The sequence below is a fragment of the Rana temporaria genome, chromosome 9 (genome assembly GCF_905171775.1).
Source record: "Rana temporaria chromosome 9, aRanTem1.1, whole genome shotgun sequence".
Taxonomy (NCBI): domain Eukaryota; kingdom Metazoa; phylum Chordata; class Amphibia; order Anura; family Ranidae; genus Rana; species Rana temporaria.
This window is the reverse complement of record NC_053497.1, coordinates 77,971,786-77,987,653: the sequence shown is the minus strand read 5'-3', so window position 1 is coordinate 77,987,653 and position 15,868 is coordinate 77,971,786. Positions and strand designations below refer to the sequence as shown.

Genomic DNA, 15,868 nt, shown 5'->3' with positions numbered 1-15,868 from the left:
ACATTTGTAGGATGTATACAACCTACAGACAAACCTACATTTACAAAGAAAAAAAAATGGGGGGGGGGGGGTTTAAAATCCACAACAGAACCTTACATGGCCAGGGCTGGAAACATTATTGGTGTTGGGATGGTAGCTCACTGACAACCTAGTGCCATCCTGGAAAGGAAGCTGTCACATTTAGGCCCCATGTACACGGGACGCTGGTACAAACTCTGCTAAACAACATTTTTTAAAAGCTGAAACCGGCATTTAGAAAAGCCTGTTTTGCCGCGTTTGCGTTTATAAGCGCTTCGTTAAGAAACATCATAAGACCCTTCTTAAGCTCAAAAAACATTATTATTTAACCATTTCAGCCAGTTTGTGATACCAGAGTGAGTAGCAGCAGCTGAGAGAGCAGAAGTTTACTTGTATTTAGCATGTTACTTGCCACATCATGCACGGTTGTTTCTTCCCCATAGGCAGCTTGACGCCAAACTGAGCTAGTTTGTTTTATAATTCCTTGCAAGGATATTTTATTACCTCTCGCTGAACACGAGAGTTTGTATTTTATACCCACATTAAACCCTCTTTATTTTTAAACGCCTGCACTATGTAACTCTTTTTCTGTTTCTTTTCCATTGCGGCACATCCACCCCCACTGTGTGTATTCAACACTATACACACACACCTGTGATACTCCTGGAAGGACCTGTGAGCCGTGGTTGGAGCCATAGAAGGTGTGAGAGACATAGGATCTTCTCAGCTGCTCTGCAGGATAACTTCATCATATAAGTCTGTTTTGGCCCCCCTGAGAAGGGCGGTCACAGGCTTTCTGGTAAGCCTTCCATTTTACTATCAGGTGATGGGCTGATTTCACGTTTATCTGGAACTACTCATACACACTGGATGTTCATAGCTTCCTTTTGAATTTTGAACTTTCCTTTCTGGATTTCCATCTGCTGATTCATTGGGCTCAGGGGGCCGTATTCTCGTAGAGCGGAGCATCTTTATACCGGCGTAGCGCATCTCATATGCGCTATGCCGACGTAACTCAGTGAGGCAAGAACAGTATTCACAAAGCACTCGCTAAATTGGCCGGCGTAAGCCCGCCTAATTCAAAGTAGGAAGGAGGTGGGCGTGATCCATTTAAATGAACCATGACCCCATGCAAATGAATGGCTGAACGAACGGCGCATGCGCTGTCCCGTGGACGCTTCCCAGTGCGCATGCTCAGAATCACTTCGGACCTAACGCCTAAGATACGTCGAATCACTGAACGTAACCTACGCCCATCCCTATTCACATAGTCCTACGTAAACGACATAAAATACGATGGCTGTTCCGTCGTCCATACCTTTGCATGGGGTGCGCCTCATATAAATGATGGGCTAACTTTACGCCGGACGTACGCCTTACGTAAACGGCGTATATTACTGCGACGGGCGCAAGTATGTTCGTGAATCAACCTATCTAGGTCATTTACATATTCAACGTGTAAATCAATGGAACCACCCCTTGCGGCCAGCGTAAATATGCGCCCAAGATACAACGGTGTAGGAGACTTACGTCGGTCGGATGAAGCCAAATTTCAAGCGTACCTTGTATTAAGAGTCCGGCGCATAGATACGACGGCGCATCTGTGCACTTACACTGCGTATCTCAAGATACGTCAGCATAAGTGTTTCCTGAATCTGGGCCATTGTTTTTACTGATCACTCACCATTTGAATATATGTCAATTGCATATATCCTAAGATTTTCACTTCATTATTTTTTTTTCTGAAGGTTTTTGAATGTCACATATTTTTCATTTTTTACGTTTATTGTTTTACTCGTTTTGATTCAATTTCCAGCGCTACACTGTTTTTTACATATGTTTTTTTTTTACTTGTTATCAAGGTTTTAGTGTCTAGCTGCAGGATCCCTCAGGGATTATTAATATTACCCTCAGGGACTAATAATATATTTTTCACTTTATTTCACTTATTCTTTACCAAGCGCAAATTTTTCTCTTTCCCTTTCCTCTTTTACACATTGCCACAAGCTGTGGATTGTCCATTTGCCCTGTCACCTGCCACAAGTTGTGGATTGTCCACCTGGCCACATCACCTACCATGTCACCTGGCCACGTCACCTGCCACAAGTTGTGGATTGTCCACTTGCCACGTCACCTGGCCTCGTCACCTGCCACAAGTTGTGGATTGTCCACTTGCCACAACACCTGGCCATGTCACCTGCCACAAGTTGTGGATTGTCCATTGCCACATCACTTGGCTATGTCACCTGGCCATGTCACCTGCCACAAGTTGTGGATTGTCCATTGCCACATCACTTGGCTATGTCACCTGGCCATGTCACCTGCCACAAGTTGTGGATTGTCCACTTGCCACGTCACTTGGCCACGTCACCTGCCACAAGTTGTGGATTGTCCACTTGCCACGTTACCTGCCGCAAGTTGTGGATTGTCCACAATGTATTGCAAGCAATTATAATTTTTTTTTATATTTTCTTATGGTTTTTAATAATTTGCCATCATTTTTTGCGATTTCTAATGTAAACAAATACGTTACCTTTAAAAACACTTATAAAACGCAAATGCACCTAAAGGCCGGTACTGCGTTTAGCCGCACATTGTGTCTGAAACGTGAAAATTTTTGCTTCTGAACTCATTTTTTTGCTTTCAGAAAAACGAGGTTAAACGCAATTGCATATGCATATGGTCACATAGGATAACATTCAAAAAAAGTGTCCAACTGCCTCTGAACGCAAGTTTAACAGCATCCTGTATACATGGGGCCTTAGCTGTAGTAGTACACTGCTGCTAAATGTTTCACATCCCACTGCAGTTGAAGGTTCAGCCAAACACCAATTTAGCTCATCCAAATTGAGAGTGTATTGAAACAAATGTTTGTCTCAGTAAATGATTGAGCTACTTTAGATTGTATGTTTTTATTCTACTAGGTTATATTTACATAATGTAGTATATTTCTGCTGCAATTGTAATCTGGACCTGTACATTTTGTCTTGGCATATACTGTAGTATATTTATATAGCACTTCAATGGGCTATAATATAATCAATTGTCTCAGTTGAAACTATAAAAGCAGAAGAGTGATTTTGAATATTGCTAACTAGAAAATGCTACTTTTTGCAATGTCAAAACAATATTTTAGTTTAAATGGCAATCTTTAGAAATGCAGGAAATTGGCTTTACTTAAAGCCTTAAAACTATAGTTACAGCTCTTTTGTGTTTTAAATCTGAAATGGCACACTTTAAAAATGACTTGAAAGAAAGCACGAGTTCACATGGAATTGAGCATTTTGTGTCTTTTTATGTTCAGTGGCTAAAATTGGTAGTTTCAGTAATGGACAATTAATGAAATGGGCATGTTTGTACATACCAGGAAATGTCTAAGGTAACAGTTTCAGCAAGCTCTTTGCTTATCAAAATGAATGTGTTTTGACAACCTATACAGCAATAGCAAAGCATAGCAGAAAATGTGATGCTGCAAAATATAGCTTTTTATCACAAAGGCTTTGTTGAGTAAAGGGCAGTAACCCTTTGTAACACTTTTATTTGACTGGTGTAAGTATACTACTGTGTCTTGCTGTTAAAAGGGTTTTAAAGCCTCAAGATGTGTTATCTTAATGCAATGATTGCATTAAGGTAAAAAAAAGGCTGTGTCTAGCCTCCCCCCCACACACACTTATACTGTGCCTTGAAAAAGTATTTGTACCCCTTTATATGTTCCACATTTTGGCAGGTTACAATCAAAAACTTAAATGTATTTTATTGGTATTTTATGTGATAGACCAACACAAAGTAGCACATAATTGTGAAGTGGAAGGAAAATGATAAATAGTTTTTTTTTTTTTTTTTACGTATAAATATGTGAAAAGTATGGTGTGCATTTGTATTCAGCTCCCCTGAGTCAATACTTTGTAGAACCGCCTGTTGCTGCAATTGCAGCTGCAAGTCTTTTTGATTATGTCTCTACCAGCTTTGCACATCTAGAGAGTGAAATCTTTGCCCATTCTTCTTTGCAAAATAGCTCAAGCTCTGTCAGATTAAATGGAGAGCATCTGTGGACAGCATTTTTCAAGTCTTGCCACAGATTTCTTAATTAGATTTAGGTATGGACTTTGATTGGGCCATTCTAACACATGAATATGCTTTGATCTAAACCATACTATTGTAGCTCTGGTTGTATGTTTAGGGTCATTGTCCTGCTGGAAGGTGAACCTCCGCCCCAATCTCAAATCTTTTGCAGACTCTAACAAGTTTTCTTCTAAGATTGCCCTGTATTTGACTTTATCCATTTTCCCATCAACTGTGACCAGCTTCCCTGTCCCTGCTTAAAAAAACATCCCCACAACACATGATCCTGCCACCACCATGTTTTCTGATGGGGATGGTGTGTTCAGGGTGATGCGTAGTGTTAGTTTTCTGCCACATCAGCATTTTGCTTTTAGGCCAAAAAGTTCCATTTTGGTCTCATCTGACCAGAGCACCTTCTTCCACATGTTTGCTGTGTCCCCCACGTGTCTTCTAGCAAACTGCAAAAAGGACTTTGTATGGCTTTCTTTCAACAATGGCTTTCTTCTTGCCACTCTTCCATAAAGGCCAGATTTGTAGAGTGCCCGACTAATAGTTGTCCTGTGGACAGATTCTCACACCTGAGCTGTGGATCTTTGCAGCTCCCCCAGAGTTACTATTGGCCTCTTGGCTGCTTCTCTGATTATTGCTATCCTTGTCTGCCATTTTAGGTGGACGGCCATGTCTTGGTAGGTTTTAAGTTGTGTCATACTCTTTCCATTTTTGGATGATGGATTGAACATTGCTCCATGAGATGTTCAAAGTTTTTTTGTTTTTTTTTATAATGTAACACTGCTTTAAACATCTTCATAACTTTATCCCTGACCTGTCTGGTTTTCTCCTTGGCCTTAAGGATGCTGTTTGTTTACTAAAGTTATCTAACAAACCTCTGAGTGCTTCACCATAACAGCTGTATTTATACTGAGATTAAATTACATACAGGTGGACTCTATTTACTAATTAGGTGACTTATGAAGGCAATTGATTCCACTAGATTTTAGTTAGAGGTTTCAGAGTAAAGGGACTGAATACAAATGCACACCACACTTTTCAGAGAACTATATGTAAAAAAAAAAATGAAAGCATTTATCATTTTCCTTCCACTTCACAATTATGTGCCACTTTGTGTTGGTCTATCACACAAAATCCCAAATAAATACATTTACATTTTTGGTTGTAACATGACAAAATGTGGAGAATTTCAAGGGGTATGAATATTTGTAGTCATATAACCACTATGACCACAATAAGGCCAAGGTTATTTTTTTTAATTTTCTTTCCTTAATTGTATTTTTAGATAAAGTTTCAAAATTTTATAAAATAAGTCATATAAAAAGACATCACAATTGAAAACAGGATTACACGTGTAGATCAATGAACAGCGTGGGTCACATATCTACAATAACTAAAACCTAAAACATTTTCAAAGGAAAATAAATGAGAGTTACACCGGGAGTCTGAGAAAAGGAGAGCCAGGACCTGAGATGGGGTAGGGGTGACCAAGCCCAGGAGTCCAAGTCCCTGCCAGCCCTGATCAGCCAAGACCTGGAGGGGAACCAAACTCAGAGGAATCCCAAGCATCTCATATCCTATTAAACTGGGTTATGGCATCTCCAACCTGCGCTGTCATATACTCCAAGCTACATATTTCCGAAATCACCTTCAAGAGCTGAACCTGGAAAAGGGGGGGGGGGTAGGCGATATTTTTTTTTATTGTCTATTGAATATTTTTGTTAAGCGTTAAATCACATAAGTATCAAAACGCTACCCGGGACCAGGTGCCATTCACCGTACATACAATAACAACAGTAAAATCACAGACATCAAAGCCGTTAAAACATTAAAAAGCAATAGCATAAATCAGATAAAAACAGATAAAACAATAAAAAAGCTCAGAGAAGAAAAAGAACCCCTGTCACCCCGTCAGTTTCCACCCCCTGTCGCACAGCCATCTACCCAGCCTCAGTCCACAGAAGGGTTTTCAGTCCCTTCTGGAACTGGAGCAGGTTTGGTGTCTGCCTGCACTTTTTTATCTAAATCTTTGGGACCTCCAGGCGGAATTGAGTGGCCGCTTTTTAAAGAACGGCCAGTGAGATGTCTTGTCAATTTCGCCTGGAGGTAAGTAGGACCTAATTTATTGAACGCCTTAAAAACTAAGATTAAAACCTTGAATCTGATCCGCTGCCCCACAGGCAGCCAATGAAGGACTGCCTGGTGCCCAGAGGTCGGGCAGTGGCCCCTCAGATTGAGGGCTAACCTTACCGCTTGATTCTGGACTTTCTGTAGGCGTTTGATCTGGGAGAGAGGTAAACCAGCCAGCAGCCCGTTACAGTAGTCCAGATGCGGAAGGATGAGAGTGCGCACCACAGCGATCCTGGCCTGATCAGTCAGATAGGCCAGAAAGCGGTGAAGCAGCCACATTTTAAAGTGGCACGTTTTGACCACCTGGTCCACACGTGGTCCTAGGATTAGGCCCTCATCAATTTAGACACCTAGCGTCCTCACCGTAGATGCAGATTTAGGGAACTCCCCACCTTCGTCAGGCCATGATAACATGCAAACCTCTCCCGGAATGTTACCGGACCGCAGCACCAACATTTTGGCCTGGTTGAGCTGAAGGAAATTGAGCCCGATCCATCTTTTGATGGCGTCCAATCCCTCAATCAACCGAGCCTCAGCCGCAGGAGAGTCGGCCGAATTTCTGGAAAAGAGTTGGGTGTCGTCAGCATACGTGTGGAAACCATGCCCGCTATCAAGGCGAGGAGAGGGCAAAGGTAGATGTTAAATAGGAGGGGGGAGAGGGTAGAACCTTGGGGAACACCACAAGTAACCTTTTTAGGGTCGGAATAGTGATCCACTATCTTCACCCTAAACTCCCTATCCTCCAAAAACGAAGCGAACCAAGCCAAGGCTGGATCGCTATCCCTCGCCACCTCCTGTAGTCTTGAAAGAAAGATTTGATGGTCTACCATGTCGAATGCTGCAGACAGATCTAAAAGGACCAAGATGGAGTGAAAACCCCCATCCGCATCCACCCGTAGGCCGTCCAGAACATCGACCAAGGCCGTTTCCATCCCATGTTTTGGACGGAACCCGGATTGACACCCGTCCAGTAGGTCAAACTCCTCCACATGGGCTTGAAGCTGGCCACAGACTACCTTCTCTGCGATTTTAGCCTGGAAAGCAAGACCTGCAATGGGCCTAGATTTATTGGGGTGCAGCGGGTCAGAGCCAACCTTTTTCAAAATAGGCGTAACAATAGCCTTCTTAAAAAAAGAGGGGACTGTGCCTTCTAAAAATGAAAGATTAATAAGTTTGGAGAAGTAGGGAGCCAGAACTAGTTTTGTCCCTTTAAAAATATTACTGGGCAGGGGTCACTCGGGGGCGCAGAATCCTTGGCCTGGGAAATAAGTCCTAGGACAAATTCCGCTGTCACATCTTTAAAAAAGAACTGAGGGTGGTCAAGTAAAGATGTATTTTTTCTATCCTCCCGACAAAAAAGTTGGCAAACATTTGGGCTGTCTGGGAGGAAGCCTCTGCTTCTAAGTGAAGTGCCCTCAGGGGAAGTAAACTCCTGGACAATTCTAAAAAGTTCCTTTCCATTATTATCGGCTTTCTCCACCCTCGCTGCAACAAACGTTTTTTTTGTGAGAAGGATGGCGTTCTTATAAAGCCCCATATGGGATTTCCATAACATCTTTGAATCCGGGGAGGGATTCTTTCTCCACACCCGTTCCAAAGCTCTCCCCTCTCTCCGCTGCACCTTAAGAGCCTCGGTATACCATGGGGCAGAGCTAAAAGCCCTACCTACCTATTACCAGGGTAATAATTATTTTGGCCGCTAATAGAATAAAGGAAGCAAGTTTGTTGAACGGTTTTCCAATGCTAGGCCTAATAGGTAATGTAGCGAGTCCAACGAGAAAGAGCGATCTAATACTCGTTGAAGCAGGGACATAACCATAGTCCAAAAAGGCACAATAACCTCACATTGCCAAAAAATATGAAAATGAGTACCTCTATTTTAACCACAACACCAACACAGAGGACAAGTTAAAAGTTCTTGGCAATGTAACATTTCAGGTGTTCTATACCAGAACATTAGAATTTTGTAGGTTGTCTCTGTGCCATACATCTAGATTGAAAAAAATATGGTTAGCTACATTTAATCTAACAGGGGAGAGTACTGGGACGTTGAAAAATAGATGACTATTTACACATATACAAGTGGTGGTCTATTGAAATTGAGGTAGCATCATGAAGTACTTTATAAATGGAGGAAATTAAATGCAACTGGTGGGGGCCTTGAGTGCAGATGAGTTTAAAGTCCATAGGTTTAGACAATAAAAGTGAAGGGGAAAGTGTTGAGAGATAATGTAACGGTCAGGGGTTAACACCGTTTACGATATCGATATTCCATTCCACCAACCCACGACATGCTTATCCGACACTCCAACAATACAGCAGACATGATCCATTGGATTTTCCCCAGAAACGAGACACACACAGCTCTGTCTCTGGTTCCAAAACGAATGAATACTTTAATGGTAAACTCTCAGGTTTTTATACAGTTAGAAGCCAAATATGGACAATGACTCAACTCCACCCACAACATGACACAATGGGTGCTTTAATACACATTCCATTAGATAATGACATTCAGATGAGCTAATTACTAATCATTACCCAGATGTTCTGGCTCTGCTATAAGTTATCCTCACCTGCCACATAATACACATTCCTTTAGTAAACATAATTGACATGCTAATCCACTACACCTGAAAGGTCAGACATCTGACCTTTCAGACTGCCAACACATATTTATCATAAATAGAACTTTCACACAATACAGTGTCATTGGCATACACAATCAAAGGTTCTTGAGAGGCAGACTTAATTAGCACAATAGACAATGAAACATCTTAGGAGCCAGACTCAATTAACACCTCAACAGTATGTGTCCCCACATGAATGAATACTGTCCTATTGACCTGTTGGGGTCAGAATAAACCACTTGTAATATTTCAAGATATCCTGCAATACATGAATTATCATTACTGTCCCATCTCATGTAATCCGAGATATCATTTCTGAGTCATCCTATGCCCCTATTGGACATAGGACGACCCTAGACACAAGAGTCATTGGTGAAGCTGGCACAGGAGTACCCCACATCCTTCAAAAGTCTCTGGGTATCACGGGCCATTCCGTTACAGATATGTTTTTTTTTTCTACCTCCAAATTAAAAATTATGTTTAAGAAGGTGACATTTAGTTTGGAGATCATTGAATATTCGCAATCTGCGAGTAACTGGGTGGACTAATTGGCGAAGTTGAAATAGTCCTGCCTCGGCCCATGGTGGAACACGAGCATAGGACAGGCTATCAGGGATAGTGGGATTAAAGAGTACATTAGATAAAGGAGAGCATTGCAAAGAGAGAGCACCTAGTAACACATATACACCAAATCTTCAGAGTGAAAAGCATTGGGGCTAAACATAACCCTTGTCATTTGGGATTTTGGAATAGAGAGGGGGACCAAAGCAGAGAACAGGGATGAGCAGGGTGGAGAGAGCCCACTATAATTTCTGACCATCTACTCGGTGCCGACCGACCAAAAGGTGAGAAGGAAAATAATATTTAAAAGACATTCGGTGCCCCTAAGCCACCAAAGTGCTCTGGAGAGAAGACCACAGAGCTGGCTACCTGATGTGCTGCAAATAAAAATTGAGAAATCATTGCTTAAGGACCTTCAATTGGCAAATGAGAACAGGGTACTGGTAATGCTTTAAAGAAATAAAGCAGTTTAGGCATGATAGACATTTTAAAAACATTAATCCTACCCAACCATGAAATAGGGCATGTACTCCAACGCTTCAACATGTCACTAAATAATAGCACATAATTAACCAAGTATAATCCGTGCATCCTAATCTACATGCAGGGGTCGCCGGACGCATTGATTCCTATGTTTTTTTAAGCACATGATTAGAGCCTGAGGCTCTAATTAGCTTAAAAAAAGGGTGGGCTTGAGGCGCAGAGCACTGCGCCCTGAGCCCACCCTCTTGCGTGACAATAGCGAATTAATATTCACTCTTGTCTTCGTGATTCTCCTCCTGGACAATCAGGAAGTGGGTCTTAAGACCGAGAGGGGAAGCGATTGTATTGGTCACCAAGGGAAGGACGAGGGAAGCTGCCGAGGAAAGGAGGAGCGAGGCTGCTGAGGGTGAAGCCAGAGACACAGGGTGAAGCCGCTGAGGATAAAGCCACCAAGATGGAGGAGAAGGAGATGCAAGAAGGAGCCAAAGCTGATAGATGGGTGGGACCCCCAAACCACCAGGCCAGGGTTGTGGGGACGAGGCCTGTGTCCCCATAAACATGTGGATAAGGTGCTTTGGGGGAACCCAAACACCATCCCCATGTTGAGTGCAAGCAGCCTAGTATGGTTCAGGAGGGGGGGCACTTGCTTGTCCTCCCCTATCCTGCCAGGCTGCTTGCTCAGATAAAGGTCTGGTATGGATTTTGGGGGAAACCCTGCGCAAATTTATTTTTACATTTTGGAGTGGAGTTCCCTTTAAAATCTCTATCAGACCAAAAGGGCCTGTTATGGACTGGGGGGGGGGGAGGCTATGCCGTTTGTTTTTCCTTATTTTGTCATAGCGCTCACTTTAACCACTTTAATACACTATATTATTATATTAGTGTGTGTATATATATATATATATATATATATATATATATATATATATATCAGGCATGTCCAAAGTCCGGCCCGGGGGCCAAATGCGGCCCCCCTGTTGATTTAATATGGCCCCCTGGGGATTTGGATATATGTATTGTTTGTGGCCCCCAGGGCCACAAAAGATTTATACTGTATTTATTGGCGCTGCCTTGGAGGGGACAGGGAGAGGGCAGGACGAGCACCATCAGATTACATGAAGAGAATCTCCTGTTTACTCAGCAGCGCCTCTATTGGAAGTCCTGTCTCCTGGGATGCCATTGGACGACTGTTCTGTCTATCATAGGAGGCGGGACTTTGTATAAAAGAGAGCACAGGGTAAACAAGAGATTCTCCTGTTTGTAATCTGTCGGCACTCATCCCGCCCCCCTCCCTCTGCCCTCCGAGGCTGCAGATGGGCATCGTTCAGGCTGCACTGATGGCAATGGTAAGGCTGCATTCATGGCACATGTGAGGCTGCATTCATGGCACATATGAGGCTGCAATGGTGAGGTTGCAATGGTAAGGCTGCATTCATGGCAATGGTGAGGCTGCATTCATGGCAATGGTAAGCCCGTGCGTGTTATACGCCGATAAATACGGTATATCCAAATAACACGCCCATCATCCTTAGTCCTAAGCAGCGCTCTGGGATTCGTTGAGGCCACAAAAGAAATATATACAGTATATCCAAATAACACGCCCAAGCTCATCTCTTCACCACACACAGCCACAAAGGCAAGAGAATTCTTGTTGGGCAGTGTATTAGTGCTCAGACTAACACACTTAGACCGAATTTTAATGGTTCAAAGAATGTCGGGCAAAATAGTCGGCCCTCACGCATGTTCACTTCATCAAATCTGGCCCTCTTTGAAAAAAGTTTGGACACTCCTGATATATATATATATATATATATATATATATATATACACACACACACACATACACATACATACACTAGGCTGTATATATTCATATGTGTAGCACTACCCCTGGAGGAGCTGCTTGTTGTTTTGGGTGGCACATTTACCTCATGGCTCCCCCGAATTCTTAGGGGTGAATGATGCGTATTGCATTTGGTAGAAGTAAAGGATTGTCCGCAACAGGTGCTCTTTGCTGTGCTCTTTATTATCCAGCCGGGTAAAAACAATAAAACTTGTGGTGAGGAAAGTAAAGTTGAAGAAGAAAGGAGAATAGCAAATTCAGGCGTGATGATAGGGAAATAGTCCTGCTCCCAAGCGTAACACTTCTCTGCACCACTCCTGCCTGAGTGGGCTTAGCGTACCCGGACAGGCCTCTCTCACTGACCTGGCAGCGGGAGTATCACTCGAACATTTGTAGGATAAAGTCCCTGCCACAGACCCTCCTTAGTGAACTTGAACTTGAGAAAAAGTCTCTGCCATAGACCCTCCTTGGTGAACGTCAGGAAGACACCTCTGCCACAGGCCTCTCTCTGATTTGTAATTACAGAGGAAATTCTCCTTAGCTGAATTGCGCCTGGATCTCCTTCAACTTGTCGCCCAGGTACCGACTGACAGGTGATCAATCCTTCAGTGTCTGGCTACCGTGATCCCCGGTGGTTTGTCAAGGGCCTTTTGGACCGCCAGCCTCTCAATGGCACTCCTCAGACGGACTGCCCACCGAACAGCAATACAGCTTGGGATCCTCAAAGGTGGGAACCCAGTCGCTCACTGGGTCCCCATTGCTGTTCAGATGTTCCGGGCCATCGTGGTCCCGGAACCAGGAACACCGTGTGGCATGCATGCCCCAGCCAGGTAGGCCATAACGCCGGGGTGCCTTGATGTGGTCACCCTAAAGGTGGGGGCCACACTTGAAGAAGAAGACCGAGAACCAATGGCGTCTGCCCCATAAATACCCCTCCCCAGCATGCACAGCGAGGTCAAACCCTCCTGATTGGCTACTGGGAAAGAGCACCCAAACCTTGACTCCACTGCTGCCACCTACAGCAGCGGGGTTGGGAGAACACCCAAGCACAGCAGAATAAGCCCACAGCACAGCCAGGCTGAGACAGAGACCCTGTTTAACACATAACAATTTGGATCAGAGTTTAAGTACACTCTGATCTCCCTCTTAACTAGCACTGGTACTGTAAAGTAACCAGGCACTACATATGTATATTTTAATACACTATTTGAAGAGTATTAGATACAATACACCCCTGAATGCACTGTATATAGTCTTTACTGAATTCAGAGTATATATATATATATATATATATATATATATATATATATATATATATATATATATATTAATACACTGCTTGCAATCAACTAACTGCCTAATCTAGCTCACATTATCTCTAGCTCTGTCCACTCCAACACACTACATATGGACGCTGTGTAAGCAGCCTTATATAGTGTGGGGCGTGGACTTAGCCTCCTGAGCCATCATGGCCAATCATGGCTCTCACTGCAGAGTGTGCTGGGATTGGCTAAAGCATAAAGGTCAGGTGCATGCATTGGCCAATCGTCAGACATCAATGCACTACTATCTCGCAATGCATTATGAGGGCTTCCACGGTGCGCAAATTGGCCACGAATGCTCCATAATGTTCGGAATTCAGCAAAAGGGGAACACCCGATGTTCGAGTTGAACTTACATTCAACTCGAACCATGGGACCATCTCTAATCAGTATTAGAAAACAGTGTTAGATTGATTTGATCCTGTAGGAAACAGTTAATGTATTTAAAAAGACCAGCATATTTTTTTTTTAATTTAGAAAATTAAAGTGATCATGTCAGTCTCAGAAATCAATTTTTAGCTAATTAAAATCTTGAAGGCATTTTCTCTTTTTGTAAAATGTTGTATGTTAATAGTCAATATTAATTAGCATCATCTTCATTTTAGCCTTTGAATAATCGTTCCATTTTCATTATGTAAACCCTTTTTTTTACAAGCACATAGGTTTATGATGACATGAAAGAGCTAAGCTGATTTATTGTTTGTATTTTTTTAATGATCCATTGTCTTGAATCTTGTACATTGTTTTTTTTAGGGTTGATATGTGGGTTTCTTAATTGTGTAAATAGGCATGCCATTTAACTGGGTTATGCTTGTGATCAACACTCTAATAATGCTATTAATATTACCTAATAATGCTATTAATATTACCTAATAGAACATAACTGTTGAGTAGCTTACCTGCAAGCCTTAGATGGTCTAGAAAACAAGAGATAGATTGTCAAGTAAATGCATTCATCATTGAGATGACATATCAAGGTAAAGTCACAGAATATATCATGGGCAGCCAGACTGTGTCTTACCAGATGTTCACAAATACTGTATGCTGTGCTTGATTCCAAACGGGATTCCACCATAGTGAGCATTTAATTTTATTATGTGGTACAATTAACATATATGTTATTGTCCTTGAAATTGTTACTGATTTTAATAAGAAAAGATATATGTAAGAGAAGTCAATGTTAGAAGGTGATTAGGAGTATCCTTTATCTTTAACCAAAAGCTCTACTTTGCACCTCCTGATTATCAACACACATCAAGGCCCGGATTCACATACATCGGCGCATATTTATGCCGGCGTAGCGTATCGAATATTTTTTTAAAAGAAAAGCCTATGGCGTGTGAACACACCCAAAAACTCCACCCGGTGCAGAAAAAATGTGCACACACATAAAGAGTGTTCACAAAAACGTGCAGACGGGTGCAACGTCAAGTGGTCCTCCTGTGAAGAGGGACCCAAACCCTGATCCCCCGGGGCGTTATGCTCCAAACGGGGACTGAGGTACTGTGGTCCGAGCAATCATAGCCGACACGGACCCAACTTCCTCAGAGGGACTGCCGAAACAGAACCCTCCCAGTACTAGGTGGGGCTCCCCCGAAGGAAGACCCCATGAGAGCAAGTGAACTAAGCCAGAAGGCCATGTCCACCCACTCCCAAGACATTCAGGGCTGGCCCGAGGACCGGCACCCTAATAATCTCACAGTGAACAAAATGTGCACAAACAAAAATAAGACAAAAACGTGACAAACATAGACTTAAATAAAAGAAAGTGGGGGAAAGGGATAGTGAAGAGGAGAGTGAAAGAAGTGGTCATTGTGATCAACAATGACCAGGCCCTCCGGCCAGGAATAAAAAATTCCTCCGGTCCTAGCCAAAAGGCCCGGCCCAGGAGGCAGGTGCTAAAAAAAGTGTGTATCTGGTGCAGTGACCGTGGTATCTTAAATCAATGTGTCCCTCACACACAGTGATCTTCAGATACCCCTGGACTGTCACTCCAGGGGCACATGCACCATAGGCTTTTCGTTCCATATCCAACCCCCCAACGGCCAGTGCAGCCCTCCACCCCTGCCAGCCAACCCGGCGGATTTGCATGGTCCTACCCCGTCCACCACAGGGCATTACCATCTGATCGCTGACAGAGATAGCACTTACACCAGCCAGCCAGAAGGCCAGACTAGAACTCGGCAAAAAGACCAAGATCAAGCGCAGCACCCATCCTCACCAGGAGTACCCTTCCAGATGGCTCAGACTCAACCATGGGCCGGCCCCCAGTAACTGTCGGGCAGCACAGCGTAGTCCCTGCTGAAACCATCCTTCCAGGTTCAATGACATTGGATTGCATCCACCCTCCCCATGTAGGAGGTGCTTCAGCGCTCCGCTGACAACTGATAAGAACAGATACTACACTTGATCTTAGCCAAAAGGCCGAGAAGCGACAGGGAAGACTCCGCGATCAGCACGGCCAGAGTGCAATGGCCGAGCCTCGCCCTGGGAGAACCACCTTCATGATCATGGTGTCTCCCCTGCCAGGTAAGTATATATACGAATATACGCTACGCCGACGCAGCGCAGAGAGGCAAGCACATTATTCAGAAAGCACTCGCTCTCAAATCTACACTGGGTTTCCTTGGCGTAAGCCAGCATGGGTGGAAGTGGGCGTGAGCCATGCTAATGAGGCGTGACCCCATGCAAATGATGGGCCAAGCGCCATAGAAGTACTTAAAATGAACAGGGCATGCGCTGCCCCGTGGCCGCATCCCAGTGCACATGCTCAGAATCACGTCGAATCACTGCCTATGACGTGAACGTAA

The 15,868-nt window shown here is 43.5% G+C and overlaps 1 pseudogene; it reads right to left on the bottom strand.

Moving 5' to 3' along the window:
- Positions 1-15,418: 15,418 nt before the first annotated feature.
- Positions 15,419-15,595, bottom strand: LOC120914641 (annotated as a pseudogene).
- Positions 15,596-15,868: the final 273 nt, after the last annotated feature.